The sequence below is a fragment of the Bos taurus genome, chromosome 1, assembly GCF_002263795.3.
Source record: "Bos taurus isolate L1 Dominette 01449 registration number 42190680 breed Hereford chromosome 1, ARS-UCD2.0, whole genome shotgun sequence".
Lineage (NCBI taxonomy): Eukaryota > Metazoa > Chordata > Mammalia > Artiodactyla > Bovidae > Bos > Bos taurus.
The window spans coordinates 115,500,350-115,525,427 of record NC_037328.1 but is presented as its reverse complement, the minus strand read 5'-3'; the positions used below and the strand labels follow the sequence as shown (position 1 = coordinate 115,525,427).

General features: G+C 37.0%; 1 protein-coding gene across 7 annotated transcripts in view; it reads left to right on the top strand.

The window, feature by feature from the left end:
* The first annotated feature begins 475 nt into the window (after positions 1-475).
* The window catches only part of MBNL1 (muscleblind like splicing regulator 1), a 222,460-nt gene continuing 197,857 nt past the window's right edge, over positions 476-25,078 (top strand). For 6 of the 7 annotated variants that reach the window (XM_024992665.2, XM_024992693.2, XM_024992614.2 and 3 more), the window contains exon 1: positions 476-579. The gene's annotated coding sequence lies outside the window, so the exon portion shown is untranslated. Of the gene's footprint in view, positions 699-25,078 lie in introns of all 7 variants that reach the window. The other variant, XM_059886967.1, reaches the window with a different exon arrangement.

Below are 25,078 nucleotides of genomic sequence, written 5' to 3'. Positions count from 1 at the left end.
AAACCACTATTCAGATTCCAGGAACATGCCCGTTTACTGAAGTTTTTTTGTTTTTACAAAATGTCTGTAGTCAGGTTAGCATTTAGGTCATACTCCAAAGACCTTACATTAATTAGCCTTATGAAAAAGCAAGTTTATTCCTCATATATCAGCTTGACAATTTCTTCCACATAGAGCAATATTTTCTCTTTTTCTATGATTATCATTTAACCACAGAGGAGATGTTTCCTCATATAAATGAACATTACTTAAGTATAAATTTCTATAACTTTTCTAAAATTTGCTTACATATATAACTATATACATTAATTTTGTATGTATACCCACAAATTATAGGCTGTTACCATGATTTCAAGTGTAAGCTTTGTGAATAATTTTCTGTTCTCTGTAGAATTTATAAAGCATAATGACTGTGGTGTTTCACAACTTCCTCTTTCAGTAGACTATCACTTTGCAGAGGGGGAAAAAAAAATTTGTCTAGAGAAGAGAGCAGAGCAGAGAACAGAGTTCTTTGAGGTGCTGTTAGTTTAATTTAATTCTCTAAGCAGCCCAACAAGCAACTGTAAATAAGATATAGAGGTAAGAAGAAAGTATTACTTATTATTTTTCATTTTATTTGGGTTGTTACTTATAGAACAACAATTTAAATACTGGCCAGATTACAAAGTAAGTTAAATTAAACCGGATATCTCTCTCAAGTAAGTAGTCAATATTTCAAATTAAAATGCTTAGCAAATTTACAATGTCTCAACTTCATACAATCTTTAAAAAGCTGGAAATTTTAAAAGTTCTCATTGACCATTAAATTATTTTAACTGCAAAGTTAAACATACTCTTTCTTCGTAAGTTTGTACACAACTTACACTAAAAGAATTTTTATATTAATGATAAATTTTGAGAACTTTTTTCTTTCCCAGCTCCAGTAAATTCTTAACGTTTGTAAATTCTTAACGTTTGTAAATTCTCCTACATATATTGGTTTGTTAATTTTGCATATTATTAGTTGAACATTTTCTGGGGAAAAGATATTCTTGCATTTGTTTACTCACTGTGAAAATGTATTATTTTAAAAGGACATTTCAGTGTTATTTTTCATATCATCACATTACAGTGATATTTAAATACTTTAGAAAAGCAATTTGTAGCGTATATGATATGATCTAGAAAAATGAATTCATGTTTGTCTTAAGATCAGTTTACAGTTTAATGCTTAACAACAGAGCAAGAACTAAAACAAAGACCATTTGGATTTGTAATTGGAGATCAAACTAAGCTGAAACTGATCTCACTAGGAAATTCTAAAGTAATCTAAATACAATGTAATTTTTTCCAATTGTTTGTCCCAATTAGAGTAATGTTTATATATATTAACATGAATTAAGTGTTTTTAATACAATTGTATTCTTTATACAACAATTTTTAAATCTTCCTTTTAAAAGCAGTTGGTTTCCATGACTTTGGCCAAAATCATTACAATTTATCTCAATACATCTTTGAAAAGAAAAATGCACTTATACACACACATATATAACATATATATATATTCAAATAATAATGCAAACGCTTACTTGACTTGGTTTGCTTTTTCAGTTACAATAATAGCATGGCTTCCAAAAGAGAAAGTCTACATTGTTCAATCAATTAACGGATTTAATTTTTACTCTTTTGGTAAACAGTACTGTCATACTGGTTCTACATTACCTGGAAAAAAGCTTTTTTAAAAAAACTATTTTCATGTCAAGTGTTGTAACAAGAGTTGCTGGTTTTTGATTATAAGGAGAAAAAAAAGAAATAAAAACAGATTGATAGTGTTATAAATTCAGGAAGTAAACTGTTGACTAAAGTTTGAAATTCTTAACTAATTAACATTTTAAAATTAAGCTGATAGTTGTGAGAAAACCATTAAAATTATACACCTTCATCTTTATGTATCACATATCAGTTAAATACAACTACTTCCATAGAATTTCATTATGTTATTTGCAACAATATCATTTTTAATGCCCTTCTTTATTCAAAAAAAATGATGGAAATATTTTTAAATGTCCAGAATTTTAAGTATGAGATATTTTGACATCATGAACTATTATGTGCTATGTGTATGCTATACATAGTGCGGTGTTACACTGAATAACTGATGACAACAAAGAGAAAACATAATCCAAGGAAATTAGAATCTAAATTGATCACTGCTGTAATTCAGAACGCAAATAAAGGCTAAATAAATAGAGAAAATGCTATCTTGCTAGTAAGACAGATGTGTTGATGTTGTTGTTGTTGAGAATTATTAAAGTCTCTGAACGAACAGCCTAGTCCTAGATTATGGAAAATAAGCTTAGAATATTTTCTGCCTTTGAGAAAATTATACCTACAGAAAAAAAATCAGTGCCTATCTGGCTGTGTTTGCATAAGTCATGTAGATAGTTGAGTGGGATATTCCTGGTATTGTTAGGAAAACAGCTGGATGCATTGCATAGGCTTTTTTTTCATTAACTTTTAAAAAAATATTTGTTTATTTAGATTGCGCTGGCTCTTAGTTTCAGCACATGGGATCTTTTTTTTTTAGTTGTGGCATGTGGGATCTAATTCTCTGACCAGGGATTGAACCCAGGGTCCCCTGCATTGGGAGCATGGAGTCCTAGCCATTGGACCACCAAGGAATTTCTATTACATAGACTTTTTATTTCACACACTGTCATTACATAAAACATTTAGACTTTGCCCCCACATCCAAAGTTGCAAAGAATTGGACATGACTTGGCAACTGACCAATGAACAACCACATCCAAAGTTTTTAAGTGAAAGTAGATACCATAATGTAAATAATTTATTGCTGGGAAACATAAATTTTGACTTTTGAACTATAGACACATATTTTACTATGTTTCATTAGAATTATATTCATGTGACATACTATATAAGGCATCGATTTTCACTGAGTCTAATAAAAGTTAAAACTAAATGACTGCTGTATGGCATTGTGAAATTTTATATCTGTCTTAATAAGACACAGTTGACTATGTGACCTGTGGGTGATATTGCTGAGGACCTGTCAGTTGATTGAGACCCAGGGTTGATCCAGCTAATCTCATAACTCCCTGGCTATATCTCTCTTTCACAGTATGAACTTCCCAAAACTGCCCACCTGTAGAAGAGAATGACTTGCTAACAGAAGACTCTATCCCACCCTGACGAATATATCATCTTTCATATAATAACTTTACTTTGAAACAACATTATTTGTTTCTGATATAGACAACTGGATTTCCAAAAGGTCTTTTGAAATACAGAAATATTTCTTTGTTGTTTGTTTTGCTTTCCCTTCTTTGGGCCATTTCCCCATTTGCCAAAAAAAAAAAAGAAAAATAGACACAAGAAAGCTTGTTGCCTTGAAGAGGTTATGGTTTAAGTGCAAACTAAGAAGGATGGCATGTTTTAAATTCAGAAACAAAAATTCTCTAAAACTAGGTATTGTGAGTCTTTCAGCCTTTTAAAAGCAAATTTGTATCCACCTACATCTGTTGATCTTCTATTTATTTTTAACACATATGATTTCCAGATAAGCAGCAGATGTAGTGCATTCATATTTATTTTGCTAATAAAACTATGTGTTAAATAAATTGGAAAATTCTTGATTTCCCAAAAATATGGACTGTGTATTTCCCAAAAATATACTCAGTATATTTTGCCTGTGAGATAGAATGTGTATCTCATTTCCATACAAGAAAGTATATATCTGCAAATATAAAGAATAAGGGCAAGCCCTTTTATATTTCTGAACACTCCCACTTAAAACGATATATTAAATGCAGTCGACTGTACACGTCTGCACTGCAGTGTAGAAAATAAAAACACCACTAATTTATTGTAAGTCAACTATTACTCCAATAAATTTTTTAAAAACAGTGCTAATTTTTTAAATATTTAAAATGCAAGTTATTTGTTATTTGAGCATTGTTGTTGTATTTCCAACACTTACCTGACATCACTGATAATTTTTATTATTTTACATGAACTAAAATCAGGCAGTTATATTTGATGTTTTCCAAATTGCTTCCAGTTTTATTTTTTCATTATTCTGTATATATACAAGAAATAAGTTTTAATGTTTCAGTATTATTGAGGAAAATGCTAAATTTGTATTTTAAAATCCAAATTTAAAGAAAAATATTCTACTTTACAGATATTTCATTCTAAGCTTTTAGTTTTTTATGTATGTAGTTGTCACCACATTCTCAGAATTCTTCTTTTCGATATAAGTGGTAATATGATCTTCAAAAACATCACCAGTTTCTTCAGATTCTGAAAAAAAAAAATAGTAGAATTTTTCTTTAAGTATACCTTAGTTAAATTTAGTTTCACTTTTCATAAGAAAAAATTTAAGCAGATGCATTTATTCTTTTCCTGTGCTAGTGAACAAATCTGAATTAGAGAAGGGATAAAAACATTCTCAGTGCAATTAGGCGGCTTTCTCAGTAAGATAAAGTCACATATCTTATGGCAATGGATTTTTCAAAATGCTCACTAGATATGCTTGTTATATTTCATTTACTTAAAATGTATTTATTTAGAAATAAATTCAAGCTCAAAAAATGTTATAAAAATAAAAGCAGTATACGGAACTCTCTCATTCCCTTACCCAGGTTTACTTAATCTTAATATTTTACCTCATTTACTTATAATTTGTTCTCATTCTTTCCATCTTTCTATGTCTATTTTTTTTTTTTCTTTCTGAACCACTTGAGGGCAAGTTACAAACACCATGGCCCTTTACTTCACTGTGTAATGACTAAAAATAGTTTCTTATTTAGCAGTTACATATAATTATCTACTTCACAAATTTACATGGATATAATATTTTAATCTCATATTTGTCCATATTTTAACTTTACTGTTTATCTAATAATAACTTTTATGATATTTCTCCTTCCAGTAAAGAATTCACTCTAATGTCACATATCACATTTAGTTGTAGTATCTCCTTAGCCTTCCTTAATTTGGAGCCTTTCAACAACATTTCTTTGTATGGAGTTGCAGATTTTAAAGAATACAGTTTATCCACATACTTTTTTTTTCTCTTCTTTTTAACAGTTCCTCATTTTATATATTTGACATTTTTTCATGATTACCTTGTGGTTATGCATTTTCTGCTAGAATACGGCACATACAGGTGCAATCAACATCTAGAGGCATGTGATGCTCATCTATGCCACATGGAGAGTGTTAATTTTGGCTATCTAATCAAGGTGTTGCCTAATTTCTCCATTTTATAAGGACGGCTCCGCGTGTCGGTTTAGCATTAACCAGTGCTATCTGATGCAATCTGTACTAAAATGGTTTCCAAATGATGATTTTTCAACTCCAGCACTTCCTGAACATTTGCATCAGTCTTGCACATTCTACTGTAAGCAAAAGAACTCTCTTTCCTCCCACTTATTTGATTATTAATTTATGTTTATCTGTCACTGGTGTGAACTCATGGATTTCTGTATTTTCAATGGCTATTGCCACCTTAATAATTTTGGTGCTCAAATGGTCCACATTTAGCCAATGAAGCCCTCTCTTTCTGACTTCTGATGCCTTGCAACATGCCCTCATCATTCGAGTAAGTATTCTCTTACTCTTCTGAATAAGATGTTCTAGTACCCATCCTGTATCACCCCTGAAATCATTCATTTCTCATTTCCTTTAGTGGGGAATAGTGTTAGAAGCTAAGATTTGGGAGTTTAGTATACTCACTGCCACTGCCATATCTTTGCTTCTTGACTCTTTCTGGAGAAATGTATTATTGCATATACATACATAGACATAAACACACAAATATGCATTCACAAATCATAGGCATTCATGAAAAAAAATTTGTATAGACACACCTCTGTTTTAGACATCATGAGTTCATCTGATAGCTCTAATTCTAATCTATTCCTAGAGGGTTCTTTCTTGCCCTCCACAATTCCATATTTTTGTGCTCTTTCTTCTGCATTGTGAGCCCTGGATCCTAACAATATCAATATGCTTACTCATTTGCTCAATTTTATGATACATCTAATGGAGATGGCAATGGCACCCCACTCCAGTACTCTTGCCTGGAAAATCCCATGGGCGGAGGAGCCTGGTAGCCTGCAGTCCATGGGGTCGCTAAGAGTCGGACAGGACTGATCGACTTCACTTACACTTCTCACTTTCGTGCATTGGAGAAGGAAATGGCAACCCACTCCAGTGTTCTTGCCTGGAGAATCCCAGGGACAGGGGAGCCTGGTGGGCTGCTGTCTATGGGGTCACACAGAGTCGGACACGACTGAAGTGACTTAGCAGCAGCAGCATGATACATCTAAAATAATCTTTAAATTGCTTTACCCAAACTGCTACTACAATAAGCAAACCTACTGAAATAGAGGGCAGAGTTTGTGTGCACTTCTCTCCCCAACACTCATGCCCCACCAAATACTGTAGTTGTAAATTGTTAGATGAATACACTTTCCTTCCTTCCTCTCTCACTCCATCCCTCACTCTCTCTTCTTTTTTTTTTTTTATTCAGGTTATCATAATATTTACTTAAAATACAATTAGATTATTTGTTTCCATTTGTTTCTGGCTTTAAGATTTTTCTCCTTTGCATTATTATTGCTTTAATTTTTTTTTCTTAATTTATTTAATCTTTTTTAAGTCATGAAGAGGAATTGCTACTTGCTTGCGACCAATTCTGTTAAACAAACCTGATACAACCTAATTGAAATTTTATGACACAATTCAGAAATACTTGTTTGAATTACTAGTTGAACTTTTCCTTTATATTTCAATTTTACACAGTCTCAGTTCAGCTCAGTTCAGTCCCTCAGTTGTGTCCAACTCTTTGTGACCCCATGAACTGCAGCACACCAGGCCTCCCTGTCCATCACCAACTCCCGGAGTTCACTCAAACTCACGTCCATCGAGTCGGTGATATCATCCAGCCATCTCATCCTCTGTCGTCCCCTTCTCCTCCTGCCCCCAATCCCTCCCAGCATCAGGGTCTTTTCCAATGAGTCAACTCTTCACATGGGGCCAAAGTACTGGAGTTTCAGCTTTAGCATCATTCCTTCCAAAGAAATCCCAGGGCTGATCTCCTTCAGAATGGACTGGTTGGATCTCCTTGCAGCCCAAGGGACTCTGAAGAGTCTTCTCCAACACCACAGTTCAAAAGCATCAATTCTTCGGCACTCAGCTTTCTTCACAGTCCAACTCTCACATCCATACATGACCCCTGAAAAACCATAGCCTTGACTAGACAGACCTTTGTTTACAGAGTAATGTCTCTGTTTTTTAATATTCTATCTAGGTTGGTCATAACTTTCCTTCCAAGGAGTAAGCATCTTTTAATTTCATGGCCACAGTCACCATCTGCAGTGATTTTGGAGCCTAAAAAAATAAAATCTGACACTGTTTCCACTGTTTCCCGTCTATTTGCCATGAAGTGATGGGGCCAGATGCCATGATCTTCATTTTCTGAATGTTGAGCTTTAAGCCAACTTTTTCACTCTCCACTTTCACTTTCATCAAGAGGCTTTTTAGTTCCTCTTCACTTTATGCAGTCTACATCTGGTCTAAATTCAGTTACTTTCTTGAATATTCCAGAAAATGACCATTTCAAATGAGAAAGGAGATAAATATCTGTGGTACTTGGCCAACCTTATGTGTTTATCATTCCAGAGATTTTTTAAAAGTTAATTGTGCAAATATCATCTTATTTACAACAAATAATTAGATAAGGAAAGTAAGATAAGAAGTAACCATAAATTTTCATAGCCCATAAGCACTGAAAAAAATTCTCATCCTTCCATATAAGTTATTCTAGAATGTTCCTGTTCCCAGACCTCCCCCATATTCTACTCCAGTTGCTTATAACTATGAATACATCCTAATATTTGTGGTAACAAGAGAAAGTGGGTTGATGTCAAAAGATTCATTTTCAATTTCAATTGTCACTTGCTGACTGTGGATCTTAGATAAGTTACTTGTCTTCCCTCTCCAAATATCTAGTCTCATACAGTTCAATTTTTAAAAATCCATACCTCCTTAACATCTGCCAACTTCTGGGTTCATACCTCAAACTTATTGTTAAAGCTCTTCACTCAGATGTTAACAGTTATGTCAAAGTCAACATGTCCAAAAAGAAAAAAAATTCTACTTATCCACTACTTTTCATTTCTCCACCTCCAATCTTCTTTGCTCAGTAAATGGCACCATCTTATACTTAGTTATGTAGGTCAAAAGCATCACTAATTTTTCTCTTTGCTTCATTTACACCCTAGTTATGAGCAAGTCTATTAAATATATTTTTCCAAAATATATCAAAACACTGATCAGGCTCACCCCTTCCGCCATCTTGAGTATCATGTCAGACACTGTCTCTGTACTTGCTGTATCCTCCTAAGAAATCTCTCTTTTTCTACTCATGCATCCCAGTGCCAGCGTGACTCTTTAAAACATAAACCAAATCATATAACTCGATGCTTGAAATTCTTCAGTGGCTTCCTATTTTAAGTATGATAAAATTCAAATTCTTCATGTCTTGTCCTCTACCTACATCTTTGCCCTCAAATCCTCTCTGTCTTCCCTTCATTCACTATGCTCTGACTCTCCATCTACCTACATCTTTGCCCTCAAATCCTGTATTCCCTTCATTCACTATGCTCTGACTCTCCATCTACCTACATCTTTGCCCTCAAATCCTCTCTGTCTTCCCTTCATTCACTATGCTCTGACTCTCCATCTACCTACATCTTTGCCCTCAAATCCTGTATTCCCTTCATTCACTATGCTCTGACTCTCCATCTACCTACATCTTTGCCCTCAAATCCTCTCTGTCTTCCCTTCATTCACTATGCTCTGACTCTCCATCTACCTACGTCTTCGCCTTCAAATCTGCTCTGTCTTCCTTTCATTCACTATGTTCTGACTCCACTCGTTATTTTGCTTCTAGAGTATCTTAACTTTGCACGTACTTTTCCTTCTCTTTTCTTAGCAAGCTCTTCCCACACATTCTTTAATAAAGACACAAGCATTCTTTATTCAGATCTCTGCTCAAATGTTCCTCCAAAAAGATGTCTTCCATCACCAACTATTTTATTGTAGAGTTCCTACTCCAGTCATTCTCTGTCTTTTAATTTTCTTTAATTTTTTTTCACTTTTTAATAAAAATTTTATTGGAGTATAGTTGCCCCTCATTGCTGTGCTATCCTCCACTGTACAGCAAAGTGAATCAGCCATATGCACACACATATCCCCTCATTTCCAGATTTCCTTCCCATCTGGGTCATCACAGGGCACTGAGTAGAGCTCCCTGTGCTACACAGTAGGTTCTCATTAGTTACTTATTTTATACATGCCTGCTCATGCACGCTCAGTTGCTAAGTTGTGTCCAACTCTTTGCGACTCCATGGACTGTAGCCCACCAGGCTTCTCTATTCACAGGATTTCCCAGGCAAGAATACTAGAATGGGTTGCCCTTTCCTTCTCCAGGGGTTCTTCCTGACTCAAGGATCAAACCTGTATCTCCTGCACTGGCAGGCAGATTCTTTACCACTAAGCCACCAAGGAAGCCCTATTTTATACATAGCAGTATGTGTGTGTGTGTGTGTGTGTGTGTGTGTGTGTATGCATACTTATGTGTGTGTATCCTAATGATGCTATGCTATGCTATGCTAAGTCACTTCAGTCGTGTCCGACTCTGTGTGACCCCATAGACGGCCGTCCCTGGGATTCTCCAGGCAAGAACACTGGAGTAGGTTGCCATTTCCTTCTCCAATGCATGGAAGTGAAAAGTGAAAGTCAAGTCGCCTAGTCATGTCCGACTCTTAGCGACCCCATGGACTGCAGCCTACCAGGCTCCTCCATCCATGGGATTTTCCAGGCAAGAGTACTGGAGTGGGGTGCCATTGCCTTCTCCATCCCAGTGATATTTAATACTAAATAACATTTTATTTATTTTTTTTTTTTACTCAATTATTTACTGTCCATTCCTCCCATTAGAATATAAGTTCCATGAGGGCAGGGATTTGGTCTGTTTTGTTCATGTTATATCCACAGTATCTCAAACACTGCATGGAATATAGTAGGTGCTAAAATAAATTATTAAGCAAAATGTTTCAACATTTCTAAGCCTCATGTACAAATAAAACAGGCATAATGAAAATAACAGCTATCTCCCAAGGCGGTCTGGAAGAGGCCATGGTTATGGTAGGACTCTAAATTGTCATGCAGTTGTCAGGTGGGGATACTTCTGTTACCACTGAGTGAAAGGAACTGAAACCAAAAAGTGGTCCCTGGAGACAACAAATGGACCAAGAAGTTCTCTTTTTGGTGTGTGTTGGCTTTTTTCCACTGAGCTGAAAAGAGATGAGTTCATAGTGGCTGCCACTAGCCTCTTAGAATATGGAGGGGCAATCTCTGTGCATTGCTGCCTCACTGCTTCTACACTTTTTCTGTCCCTGTCCTCAACACCAAGAAAAACACCTGTCCATTCTTCTTTGGGCTTACCAGGTGGCGCTAGTAGTAAAGAACCCCCTACCAATGCAGGAGATATGAGAAATGTGGGTTCGATCCCTGGCTCTGGAAGATCCCTGCAGAAAGAACCCACTCCAGTATTCTTGCTTGGGAAGTCCCATGGAGAGAAGATCCTGGTGGGCTACAGTCCATAGGGTGGCAAAGAGTTGCACATGACTGAAGCAGCTTAGCATGCATGTTCATCTTTGCAGTTAGGGTTCATTGCTTTCTTCAAGCCAGATATAAAGCAATCTCCTTCCAGAATCCTTTCCTGATGAATCACCCTCATGGCTATGCATATAGTTCACATATTTTGCAAATGTTTTCTGGATCTATTTTAGATCTCAAAGTGGATTATAAAGCTGCTCTAGGAAAATTGTTTTTGACTTTTGTTTGGTTTTGGTTTTGGTCTGTGGAAAATGTCAAGATTAAAGTTATAAACATACAACTTGGTTCTTGAGACTTTTAGGCCCCAAAGAATAGTGGTGATGATGATGATAATAGCTTTATTATATTTTTAGCATCAGTTTTTAGTACCATTGCATGTGACATCATATGTCACTTTTCAGGACTATTTTTTAATACCATTTAAAAATATTATTGTATGTCAAAAGCTTCCCATGAGTAATTTAATACCTCACCAACCCTGTGAAATATGTACTATTTTACAGATTTAAGAGAAAAAGGGAGAGAGGTTCAGAGAGAGCTAACTTGATAATGGTAACATAACTGATCTTGGTGTGTTTTTCTCTAAGCTGGATTTTTATCATCGTATTATATTGCTTCTACTATTTATTTATTGAGAAACAAGATAGGGAAAGCTGTGGTTTAGATGCTATTAGAAATTTATAGATTTACATGGTACAACCCCTGCCTTGGAAATCTTACCATCTAGTAGAGGAAATATTAAAGAAATGGATTTTGAGACACAATGTGAAAAATATAAGGTATCACCCAAGACATCAAAATAATCTAAAGCTATACTCCTGGGTGAAGTGATGGCACAAGGCTTAGTAAAAGAAGCAACTTTAAAATTGAATCATCCACATTTTATTACATGAAAAAGACAATAAATTTAGGGGAAATTACAAAGAACTAAAACTTTTTAATTTCAAAGAACTAAAAATATTAATATTTTATGAATTATGATTTATAAAATGAATTTCATATTGTAATTTTTTCCCATTTTATGGCCTCACCACAGGAGGTATTTGGTGTCCCTGACTTTGTGGTTCTTCTCAGGAAGTGGGTTATGTGAGGAGAAGAGTTTAATTCTTGTGAGAAGACTGTTTTCATTTGAAGCGTGGACAAGACCAAGTTTCCACCCTCCAGGAGCTGAACTTCTAGTCTAGTGGGGAAAGACAATGAGTACACCAGTAGACAAGTAAATTTTTTAAAAGGGAATTTCAGATAATGATAGCAGCATGAAGAAAATTCAGCAAAGCAGAAGGACAGAAAGACAGCTGGCCTCCCGAGGTGGCCTCTCTGAAAGTGTAATACTTAAGCTAAGACTTGAATGCTGAAAAGACTAAGGCACCATGGATTCAGGGAAGAGTGACCTGGGAAGATTGAGGGGCAAGTGCAGAGACAGGAATGAGCTTAGCACATCTGAGAAGTAGAAAGGAGGAGTCTGGTCCTTTGAGGGAAATGGGGCATAAAACTAAGGAGGTTAGGTTGACAAAGGGCCAGGTCACCTATGTTGGAAGTCAAGGAAAAGAGTTGTCCAAAGTGAGCAAATATTTGCAAGGATGTGTGCATATGTGGATGGGGTGGAGGAATACAATGAATGACTCATTCATTATCTGTGTTTAACACAGGCCAGGGAGTAAACTGTTGTTTGAAGCTAAGCAGGAATTGCTACATAGGTCAAAAGTTTTTTTAGGAGATTAAATTATTATATTTATATAAATTTCAGATAAGCTCAGTTTTACCTTCAGAGGTTAACTACATTTTCTTGCCTTTTTATTTCCATAATAGGTGTGAGTTTGATAAAAGTGAAAAGGTCTCAAATATAATTTAAATTTATCAACTTGAGATTTTTCAGCAAAATTGCTGTGGATTAATTGACCCCAATCATGGCCACTGAAAATAAATTCACTGATGTCTGGTAATGGGGTCATAAGGCACTTCATTTCTGCATTGATATGAAGCAGAAAAGACTAGAGAAAAGGCTACATTAGAGTCTCTAGAGACAACAGATGTTCCTTTGTTTATTCTTCCTAAATCTCATTGTCAGTGATCATAGGGACCCTAGCAATATCAACCTGTTCCTCTTATAAGTAGCAGTAACTTATACATTGTATTTTCCATGGTAATTATGAATTCCCTCTGATTTATTTTTCTCATCTCAAGAGCTTTAAATGACCCAATTAAATAACACTTATTATTATTATTAATATTATTATTAAAAACTTTTTGAGGGAGTTTGGAGGTGGGGTATGATTTGGGAAGGGAATATAAGCTAATTTACTGAGAAAGATATATTATTTTTTTTTTAAAATGGAGTAAGCAGACTCAATATCTAGGAGCAAATGGCTTCCCCCTATACTTAAAAAGTGAATTGCAACTAGTATGGCTGTTTCTATATCTGATTTGGGTTAAGAGTCTAAGCAGAAAAAAAAAATCTACTGTGACCTTGGTCTGAGTGTGTGCTAGAAGATTGGCCATGGGTGGTGTGGAGGGGAACACAATGATAATTTCCCCAAGGCAGGCAGACATGATATTGTAGGAGTTAGAAGCTAACTTTTACATGCTCCTGACAGTACCTAAGTAGAAAATCATTATGCTACCAGTATTGGGAAGTGTGGAGGGTGCAAATGACTTACATGCTACTTAAGCAATGCACTCCATCCTATCACATACATTTGTGGGCATGATGACTCATCATGTTATCGGATTAATGCAAAGTGTGAGATGGTGTGTGGTTTCTAAGTGCTGGTGTGTGAGAGAATAAATATATGCTTATCTACCGTGTGTGAATGTTAAGAGACCAGTCCTGAAACATGAAGCCACTCTCTGACCTGTTGCTTACTATAGTTGGGTAACTTAACCAAGAAGCAAATCTGCTGTGGGAGTTAATGGGATTTCTGCCATAGAGTAGTACACATTTGTTGACATGAACTAGGTTCAAGAGGGGATCACAGAAAAGGCGTGTGGGTTTGGGGTGTGACTCTATTTAGTTAACTTGGGGCTAATAATTTCTCCAGCATTGGATACTAAGAATGCCTTCTCCTGGCCAAGCAGACTCTCCTGCCTTATTTGGCTTTGTTCTTCTGATGGTGACCCATCGTGTTGGAAAAGAATCTCTTTCAAAAGTGTAAATGTTCCTCTTTCTGTGGGTGACATCATCATTCCTGTGGCCCAAGTCTTTGTTACTAAATAGTACTTAGCAACATATAATCATTATTTTCTCCTCTTAGAGTTCTGAGCGTGTTTGTTCTGATGAAGTTGAGAGATATGCTTTTTTTTTTTTTTTTTCTTTCCCAGGAGGGAGGAATAAAATCTGAAAAAGAGGAAGTTATGTCTGAAAGGATCTCTTGACTTGTGTTACTTAAAAGAAGCAAGTAGACAGCTAAATTTTTGTACTGTGGCAACAGCTTTGACTGGGTTTTTAAAAAAAAAAAAATCATAATTTCACGTATGGCTCCAAAGGAAGTGGTTTCCATGCAACTGTGCACATAAACTGTTCTTTAAAGTGGTAGATAGATGCCCTTTGCTTGGCTTGGCTTGTCCTTCTTATGATTTTCCTTGTAAAGTGGGTAGGGAAAGTTGGACAAAAGAAAGCTGTTCACTGGCCAATTAAGATGTTTCTAAAGTGCCTGTTTATCATTCCAGGGAAGATCTGGGATTCCCTTTTAATTACATCCTACCTGTCTATTCAAAAAAACTGTAAGGGAATCTGTCTTTTCATCTTGTAGAAAATAGCTGTAAATCTCTTAAGATTGTAGTTTGAGTCTAATCCTCATATTTTGAAGACTTGAAGTCTAACATGAGCTTATTCTTTAAATATTCTAGATTTTTAAATTTGTAATTGCTATCCAGTTAAACTAATAATAGTGGTTGTAAGTTATCAAATGCCGGATCCATGTTAGGTTAATTCCCATGAAGTCATTCATGAGCACATTTTTATGAGGTAGGGATTTTAAGTTCACAGGAAACTGAGACTTGAAGAGATTGTCCAGAACCTCGAGTCTAATAACAGGCTCCAAAGACTGTCTTTATCTTACAGGAGCCAAGGTCATGGGCAGAATAACAGTTTTTTGAAAAATTACCCCTGTGTTTTTTAACCTGATTCTTCTAAAGAATGTGGTACACACACAGGTCATTGCATGAGGTGGGGAGAGAAGGGTATGCCTCGCTTCAAAAGTGCTCAACAAGACAAGCAAAAGGGCAAGGTGGAAGCAGCCAGACTCTTGCCAATGGAGACTGGCCCATGTGTCATATTTGGCATGTGCGTACCTGTTGTCAAAAACCCCGAAGTGTTTTCCCTTTAGTCACCCAGTAAGTTAGTCATAAAAGAGGCCGACTTACTTCAGTTGTCTTCTTCTTCCATCATGGTAAGGAAAAATACCCAAAACTGTGCGAAGTATCATCCAAGTACTCCATTTTCCCTAATAGTCAATTTGTCTGCACCCCATAAATTGGATATTTGGTGCCAGATATGCCCTTTTCCACAAGTTCAAGTCTAATCTGTTAACACTTCCCAGGGCCCATGTAGAATTCTAAGTATTTAGGAACCCTGACAAACCATTTACAGCTTCTTCCAACACAGACCTACCAGTATATTGTAAGAATAAACAGACTTCAAAGTCATCACAAGAGGAAAAACTGTTCTGGCGAAGTCTGTAATTTAGAGTATCTTTAGAGAAGAAAGACTTCATGAAAAGAGAGACTCAGAGTGGCCAGCCTCTCTTACACAGTTACCTTTTTCTTTATTTAATTGTAAAGACTAAATGACAGGTAGGAAAGTGCTTTTGCAGGACGTGGGCGTCTTGAAGCCATAGAAGGAAGTTATAGTGTGCATGGGAATAAGCCTGTGGGTAGGAGTTAGACACTGCTGCTCTATTGCTAGCCTAGAATAATCATGCATAAACATCTTTACGATGGCACCTGAACAGAATTAATAAAACCCTATTAAAGGCACTTGATACATTATTTAAAATAAGCACACATTGCTTTTTATATCCAGGAATAGAAAAAAATTTTTACATCAGGAACAGGGATTTAAAAAAAAGAGACTGTAATTTTGACAAAACAAAAGATAGCACAAGTGGATTTTCATATGTTAATTCAAAAGCTGACATACTATACTCTGAAAGTGTGGGAGAAATGCTAGCTTTGTCTGTGGATGTCAGTCTTAAAAGATTAAACCCAGGAAGCAAGTGAAAATAAACACCAAAGAACAGAGCAAGGGCAGAACGGTAATGATAAGTCACAGATTTCTTCAAACCTTGCCCTCAGGGGCTATGTGGTGGACACCGTGCATCTTAACAGAAGTCAAGTCACTGTTTCATGCAAAAACAGTAGCAGAATTCTATCTTTCAAATGAGGAATTCGAGCAGTGTAGACATGTAGTTTATACACTATGATGACTCTCACAAGGCAATGAGTCCAGATGTTAGAATTCAATGAAATAAAGGGGAGGTCATAAAAATAATAATTGTCTGTCTTTGGAATTTAGAGTCACTTGCTCACATTCTTTTTTCTCTTTCACTACACTTTGCAAATTTGTACTGTTTACCTGTGTGTGTTAGTCTCTCAGTTGTGTCCGACTCTTTGTGACCCCATGAACCTAGCCTGCCAGGCTCCTCTGTCCATGGGATTATCCAGGCAAGACTACTGGAGGAGGTTGCCATTCCCTTCTCCAGTGGATCTTCCCGCCCAGGGATCAAACCCAGATCTTCTGCATTGCAGGCAGATTCTTTACCATCTGAGCTACCAGAGAGGTCCTGTTGTTTACTTACCTGATTATAATTACTTGCTATTTCATGTCTATTGCCCCAGTGGGACTGTATCTTTCAAGAGGCTAGGGGTCTAGTGTTGCTCACCCTGTAGCCTCAGATTCCAGGAAAGGCAGAATTATGTCAAGTGCTCAGTGACTATTCATGGACCAGGTAGGAAAGCTGACAGCAAAAAGAGTGAAAATGCGCCCGTTACTGGTGAGCTGGTGGCCTATGTCCAGAGAAGTTTGAAAAGGGAAAAGAATGTTCAACACTATCCAAAAATACATGAATTACTGAGAAGGCTAGAGGGGATCAGATCCTGTCAGCGATTACTCATTGCTAAGCCTCTGGCAGAAATAAGGACATTTGAGGCCAGCCAGGTGTGACCAGGAGGGTCCTTTGGGCTGACTGCACATTCACAAAGATGGTATATTATGACTAATAACACTACCTGCAAATGAGATTCAAATGAGAAATGTCCAGTTATTTATTTGTCTTTATGATTTAACCATGTTAGTTGGTGAGTGAATTCATAAAATATACTAACATTTGCCAGAGCTTTTATTTCTAAAAAGTCACATATATAATCAAACATACATATATTTTCTTATATAGGCATATACATATCTATATGTATTCTAGAACATATATATCAGTTCAGTTCAGTTCAGTCGCTCAGTCGTGTCTGACTCTTTGAGACCCCATGAATCGCAGCATGCCAGGCCTCCCTGTCCATTACCAACTCCCGGAGTTCACTCAAACTCATGTCCATCGAGTCAGTGATACCATCCAGCCATCTCGTCCTCTGTCATCCCCTTCTCCTCCTGCCCCCCATCCCTCCCAGCATCAGGGTCTTTTCCAATGAGTCAGCTCTTCACTTGAGGTGGCCAAAGGATTGGAATTTCAGCTTTAGCATCAGTCCTTCCAAAGAAATCCCAGGACTGATCTCCTTTAGGATGCACTGGTTGGGTCTCCTTGCACTCCAATAGACTCTCAAGAGTCTTCTCCAACACCACAGTTCAAAAGCATCAATTCTTCGGCGCTCAGCTTTCTTCACAGTCCAACTCTCACATCCATACATGACCACTGGAAAAACTTTAGCCTTGACTACATGGATCTTTGTTGGCAAAGTAATGTCTCTGCTTTGAATATGCTATCTAGGTTGGTCATAACTTTACTTCTAAGGAGTAAGTATCTTTTAATTTCATGGCTGCAACATATATATATATATATATCAGATCAGTCGCTCAGTCATGTCCGACTCTTTGCGACCCCATGAATCGCAGCACACCAGGCCTTCCTGTCCATCACCAACTCCCAGAGTTCACTGAGACTCACGTCCATCGAGTCAGTGATGCCATCCAGCCATCTCATCCTCTGTCGTCCCCTTCTCCTCCTGCCCCCAATCCCTTCCAGCATCAGGGTCTTTTCCAATGAATGAACTCTTTGCATGAGGTGGCCAAAGTACTGGAGGTTCAGCTTTAGCATCATTCCTTCCAAAGAAATCCCAGGGCTGATCTTCAGAATGGACTAGTTGGATCTCCTTGCAATCCAAGGGACTCTCTCTCTATATATATATATGTTATATATATATATATTATATATATATATGTTATACATGTATTATATATATGTTATATATATGTTTTATATGTTATATATATGTTATATATATTTATTATATATATGTTTTATATGTTATATATATGTTATATATATATGTTATATATATATATATATATATATATAAAAATTATGTTTTCTGTAATCTGATATAAATAAATCCCAAAGTGGATCAGGATACTCTGAAGCTTTGATACTATTCTCAATGGTGCTCATGATCACAATTTCTTAGAAAGAAACAGGGTATAGAATTCTAAGCAAACAGCAACCTAAGCATTACATAACATGTAGGATTATCCTCTGTGTGGGCTTGGTTGTTTCTCTAGCTAGTTTTTAAGCCCAAACTTTACTGATGCTTACCTGGTATAAAGTGTAGCCTGTTTTGATTGCCCAAGAAGCACCTCATCCAACCAGGTACAGAAGAAAAGTGCCGCATCACCTTACTTCCTCACAACTAGTCTGACTCCTGCATTTCTACATGTGTATGGGCACCTGTTTACACAAAAACCTAACTGGACTTGAGACAGAGTTTCCTGCAGATAACATTGCTTCTCTTGTGCCAACTAAACTTGCCAATGGAAGGAGACAGAGCAGGTCCATGCATTGCCAGTGATTCTGAGTAATTTCATCGCATAAACTCTAGCTCTGCAGTAGGAAAACCTGACTGCACAGAGGAATCATCTGAGGAACTTATAAGAAAATACCAATGCCATGCCTAGAAATCCTGATTTAATTGCCGCCCAGAAATAGATGGTTGTACTCTACGGATCCAAAATGTGGCTAAAGAGTCACTGCCCTGGTTTCGGTCTCCTTCTTTCTAGGATGGGCTCATAAATACCGTCTCACATGTCTCTCTTGAGGGTTCAAAGAGATAGTGTGGGTAACAGGAGTTCCCTAACATCTCTGAATGCACCAGTTTCCCTTCTTCCTTTATTTCAGGAAGGTAAACAGACAGGGAAGGACTAGGGGGTGGGGAGTCTGGGAAAGTGAGGAGGAGGGATCTTTTCCATAGAGCCCTCCAGTTCTGCCAATTAGCAGTTCATTAGGGTTAACAAGCTATCCTTTTGTCAAAGCAAACACTTTTGAAGGATTAAGCCTCATTCTCACCTTAGTGTGAATGACTTTAATCAGATAATCTCCTATCACCTAGTTGGGAATTTGTTGTTAAAGGTCTGGGGGAAGCTTGAAGAGAGTTGCTGGGCAGCTGGGTGTTCCCTCAGGGCAGGGTGAGGAAGTCTGGCTGTCTGGAGCCCCAGGGTCTGGGAACTAGACTTGACATTTTGTTGTCTTTACATAATGGCAGCACGAAAAATAAGAAAAACAAACTTCTCATCACTGTTGCTATAGTGTAACGATTCGTTAAAAGTGGTTGTAGCATCAAGTTGTTTGTCCGTCTAATGGCCTTTCAAAACTTTCTGTGTCTTTCTTTCTGCCATCAAACATTTAACACATATATGCCAGGTAATCTTACCATTTGAAAATACTTGGGAGTCTATGAGGTGCGAGGCTTTGCCCAGCTCTACCCTCCTTGCCATCTGCTTAGCACATGGGTTTAATTGAATTATTTTACTTGCTACACTCTTTTCCAAATGTGTCAGTTCAGTTCAGTTGCTCAGTCATGTCTGATTCTTTGCGACCCCATGAATTGCAGCATGCCAGGCCTCCCTGTCCATCACCAACTCCCAGAGTTCACTCAAACTCAAGTCCATCGAGTCGGTGATGCCATCCAGCCATCTCATCCTCTGTCGTCCCCTTCTCCTCCTGCCCCCAATCCCTCCCAGCATCAGAGTCTTTTCCAATGAGTCAACTCTTCACATGGGGCCAAAGTACTGGAGTTTCTGCTTTAACATCAGTCCTTCCAAAGAACACCCAGGGCTGATCACCTTAAAATGGACTGGTTGGATCTCCTTGCAGTCCAAGGGACTCTCAAGAGTCTTCTCCAACACCACAGTTCAAAAGCATCAATTCTTGGGCGCTCAGCCTTCTTCAAAGTCCAACTCTCACATCCATACATGACCCCTGGAAAAACCATAGCCTTGACTAGATGGACCTTTGTTGACAAAGTAATGTCTCTGCTTTTTAATATGCTATCTAGGTTGGTCATTACTTTCCTTCCAAGGAGTAAGCGTCTTTTAATTTCATGGCTGCAGTCACCATCTTCAGTGATTTTGGAGCCCCCAAAAATAAAGTCTGACACTGTTTCCGCTGTTTCCCCATCTATTTCCCATGAAGTGATGGGACCAGATGCCATAAGCGTCTTTTAATTTCATGGCTGCAGTCACCATCTTCAGTGATTTTGGAGCCCCAAAAAATAAAGTCTGACACTGTTTCCGCTGTTTCCCCATCTATTTCCCATGAAGTGATGGGACCAGATGCCATGATCTTCATTTTCTGAATGTTGAGCTTTAAGCCAACTTTTTCACTGTCCACTTTCACTTTCCATCAAGAGGCTTTTGAGTTCCTCTTCACTTTCTGCCATAAGGGTGGTGTCATCTGCATATCTGAGGATATTGATATTTCTCCGGGCAATCTTGATTCCAGCTTGTGCTTCTTCCAGCCCAGCGTTTCTCATGATGTACTCTGCATAGAAGTTAAATAAGCAGGGTGACAGTATACAGCCTTGACGTACTCCTTTTCCTATTTGGAATCAGTCTGTTGTTCCATGTCCAGTTCTAACTGTTGCTTCCTGACCTGCATAGAGCTTTCTCACGAGGTACGTCAGGTGGTTTGGTATGCCCATCTCTTGAATTTCCCCCATTTATTGTGATCCACACAGTCAAAGGCTTTGGCATAGTCAATAAGGCAGAAATAGATGTTTTTCTGGTACTCTCTTGCTTTTTCCATGATCCAGCATATGTTGGCAATTTGGTCTCTGATTCCTCTGCCTTTTCTAAATCCAGCTTAAACATCTGGAAGTTCATGGTTCACATATTGCTGAAGCCTGGCTTGGAGAATTTTGAGCATTACTCTACTAGCATGTGAGATGAGTGCAATTGTGTAGTAGTTTGTGCATTCTTTGGCATTGACTTTCTTTTGGATTGGAATGAAAACTGACCTTTTCCAGTCCTATGGCCACTGCTGAGTTTTCCAGATTTGCTGGCATATTGAGTGCAGCACTTTCACAGCATCATCTTTCAGGATTTGAAAGAGCTCAACTGGAATGCCATCACCTCCACTAGCTTTATTTGTAGTGATGCTTTCTAAGGCCCACTTGATTTCACATTTCAGGATGTCTGGCTGTAGGTGAGTGATCACACTATCGTGATTATCTTGGTTGTGAAGATCTTTTTTGTACAGTTCTTCTGTGTATTCTCACCACCTCTTAATATCTTCTGATTCTGTTAGGTCCATACCATTTCTGTTCTTTATCGAGCCCATCTTTGCATGAAATGTTCCCTTGGTATCTCTAATTTTCTTGAAGAGATCTCTAGTCTTTCCCATTCTGTTGTTTTCCTCTATTTCTTTGCATTGATCATTGAGGAAGGCTTTCTTATCTCTCCTTGCTATTCTTTGGAACTCTGCATTCAGATGCTTATATCTTTCCTTTTCTCCTTTGCTTTTCGCTTTTCTTCTTTTCACAGCTATTTCCAAATGTGTAGGGTTTTTTTTTTTTTCCCCTTTATGTCTTCCCCCATACTAGACTAGATTGTGAGCATCATGAAGAAGTCTTCATAATTTCTGTATTTGCATTGCAAGTGTAAGTCTCAGTGTGTGGTGCTCAATAAATATTTTTAAACAAATCAAGAAGCAGCAGGGAGCATCCTGATGTCTACCTTAAGACATTAGAATTAATTTATGACTGTACTGCTTAGTTCCCACACTACTGGACAAGGCAATGAGGGAAGAAGAGAAAAAAGATGTGTATACAAAACCCCCACCATTTTCATGTGACAAAAGTTCTTATTCAGAAGTCTCTTTAGGACATTGCTTAAGACATGGTTTGAAAGTAATTTCTGGAAACAGAAAAGAAAGAAAGAATAACAGATGCAGAAAAGATCCAGAAAGAGAAAACCCATTTAAAGGAGTGAGAAGAGAGAAGGATGTGGAATATCATAATAACCAAAAGAAAGGAACTTCAAAAATAAATGAGTAGATAGATATAGTGGGCATTTAGGAAAAGAAAAATCAGTCTTGCTATTGATGTTTAAATTTTTTTTTTTTTTTTTTGCATTTAGGAACAAATAATGCAATGGCCACATTTTCTCCAGATGCTTTTATTCTACATAGAACAGAATTAAAATGTAGAAATATTTAGATTACAGTCCATGAGATAAGTACAGTATAACATTTGCACTGTTAGATCTAGTAGATACTATTTTAAAATGATTACAAGAGAATTCTATGCTTACCCACAGTACATCATTTTATGAGATGGTAGAAAGTATTTCATAATACTACACTAATTATATATAAGTATATGCTTATATAATAAGTATATATTAAATACTATAACATAATATAGGTAATGTGTCCATTTTGACATTCTGGCTACCAGTTTCATACTTATTTTTATAACTTTTTTATTTATTAAAAGATTATTTATTATATATTTTCTTTTCCCTAACGACAGTCTGTATTAGGAGACATGTATATATCCCAAACAGAGTGTATAGAAGTACAATATGCCTTAGACACATGACTTCAGGATCTGGGATGTAGGCTCAGAAATGCTGTACTATGGGGCAGGAGGCTTGACCCCCTGGTAACTATGAGGTTTTGGTCAAGGGTCAGTTCTCCAGTCTTTGTTACCTCATATGATTACTGAGGATTATAATGAATATGAATGACATGGGAGATATTATTTGTTTTATAAAGTTATATTATGAGGTAAAGTGGGAAAAAAGGAGAGCACAAAATTGCATTTGTAACACAATGTCAACTGTTTTAAAACATGTGTTGAGGAAAACTTGGAAATAAATAAACTGTAATAGTATCAGTAACAGTATCTGGGAACTAGAATCACTGCTGATTTTATAATGTTCTATCTTCAGTAATTTGGAGTTTTCTATCCTGTGTTTACGGGAGTAAATCCACCCCCTCTCTCTCTCTCTCACACACACACACACACATTTCACTTCCCTCAAGGCCTGGAGGTGGCCATCTTATGGTTTCTATTCAGCTGTGCAGTGGAAGATTCTAATGTTTACTGCATCTCACTGCTATGGACCCTCAAATCACTTTCTCTCAGGTCTTCAGCCATTTGCTGTCATTGCCGTTCTGGCCACCGCCCACTCTTTTGACTTGCTTTCATTCTCAGCAGTGGTATATTTCCTGCATTCTGTTTTGAGATTAGACTATCAGCCTTCTGCACATAGCAGTCAAGTGTAATCTAGTCATCTTCATGAAAAGCAAATTCCAATCCTGTACCAGTTATACCCACACTCCCACCTCTAACATAATCAAACATGTCAATGGTTCCTGCTGGCCAAAATGATCAGTATTGTGGCTATGTATCATGAGTGTGACTAATCGTATTAAGATTCATCAGTTCTCTCACTGGACTCTAAGCTCTTTGAAGTTAGGCATCCCATTAGTTTTTTTTAAGATTTTTTTTTTTTAATGCGGACCATTTTAAAAGTCTTTATTGAATTTGTTACAATATTACTTCTGTTTTATGCTTTGGCTTTTTGGCCATAAGGCATATGGGAGCTTAGTTCCCTGACCAGGGACTGAACCCACATCCCCTGCGTTGGAAGGTGAAGTCTTAGCCACTGGACCACCAGGGAACTCCCACCCATTAGTTTTTATGGGTCATTGGATTTCCAGCCCTAATATACGCTGAAGATTCAAGGTGCTAGGCCTGCAGTTGCCACTGCTTTGAACGATTTTTTTCCCAGATAGTTTTCACTGTCTTGAGAACTATGCCTACTTCTCACCGTCTCAACCCTTGACCACTTGTCCTGTTTAACACACAGCCTCCCCTCCTTATCCCCTCAGCCTGCTATCTTTCACTTCGTGTACTTACCTACATCTGAAATTGCCTCAAAGGTTTATTTGTTCCTTTATTTTTTGTTTGCTGCCTATCTCCTTCTAGCAGACTGTAAACTCCTTGAAGGAAGTGATTGGGCTGTGTTGTTCATTTCTGTAAACCGCAATACCTGGAACAGGACTTAACACAGAGGATGCTCCATGAACATTTGAAACGTGGCATTGTGTGAAAATGTTTTCTGTTACGGAAAGAAGGGAGGAAGAATGGAAAAATGGAAAGGAAAAAAAGAAAAGAGAAACAAGGAAGAAATAGGGACGGAAAGAAGTATACTCCTCAAAATCTAGTGTGGCCCCTCTTCACATTAAACTTGGGAGCAGTTATGCCTGTATGAGAGCTCAGTTGAGCTCAGAGCCTCATATATGAGGCAAGTATACGTTACCTCAGTGTCTTTAAGAAAAAATGATGAAAATAAATGGCCTGAGTCAGAAGACATTGATGCTAGTTCTTCTCTGACATTGTTCCAACTTACTTATACAATGCTCTCTGGTTTAATTAGGGAGAAGGACTAGATAAGTCTCCAATGTTCCATTCTCTACTATAATTCTGTGGTTCTAAACCTTTAATTCTGAAATGTATTTGCTTTCTAATTCTTTTTTCCCTATGCCAAAATAATTATAATGAAGATTTAGATTCAAGTTTTAGGTAAAATAGTCTAACTGAAAAATGCACATTTGGTTCATGCCTACCCAGGGATGCCAAAAAAAATGCATAATAAAATTAATATTTTAACTCAGTTTTAATATTTACGTACATTGTAAGACAAGTACATTGAATTGATATAATGTTTTTACATTTATGTGATTTGTATATTAAGTGGTATATATATGTAATATGTCCTATTACATAACATACTATACATACACATAATATATAATAGAATATATATTTTTAATATTTAAATACTAGGTATGATTTTTAAAACTTACTTATATGTGCAATATATAAAAATCCTAAACTAAATTTAGGTAACTAAATTCATATAACTCTATCAAATATTAAT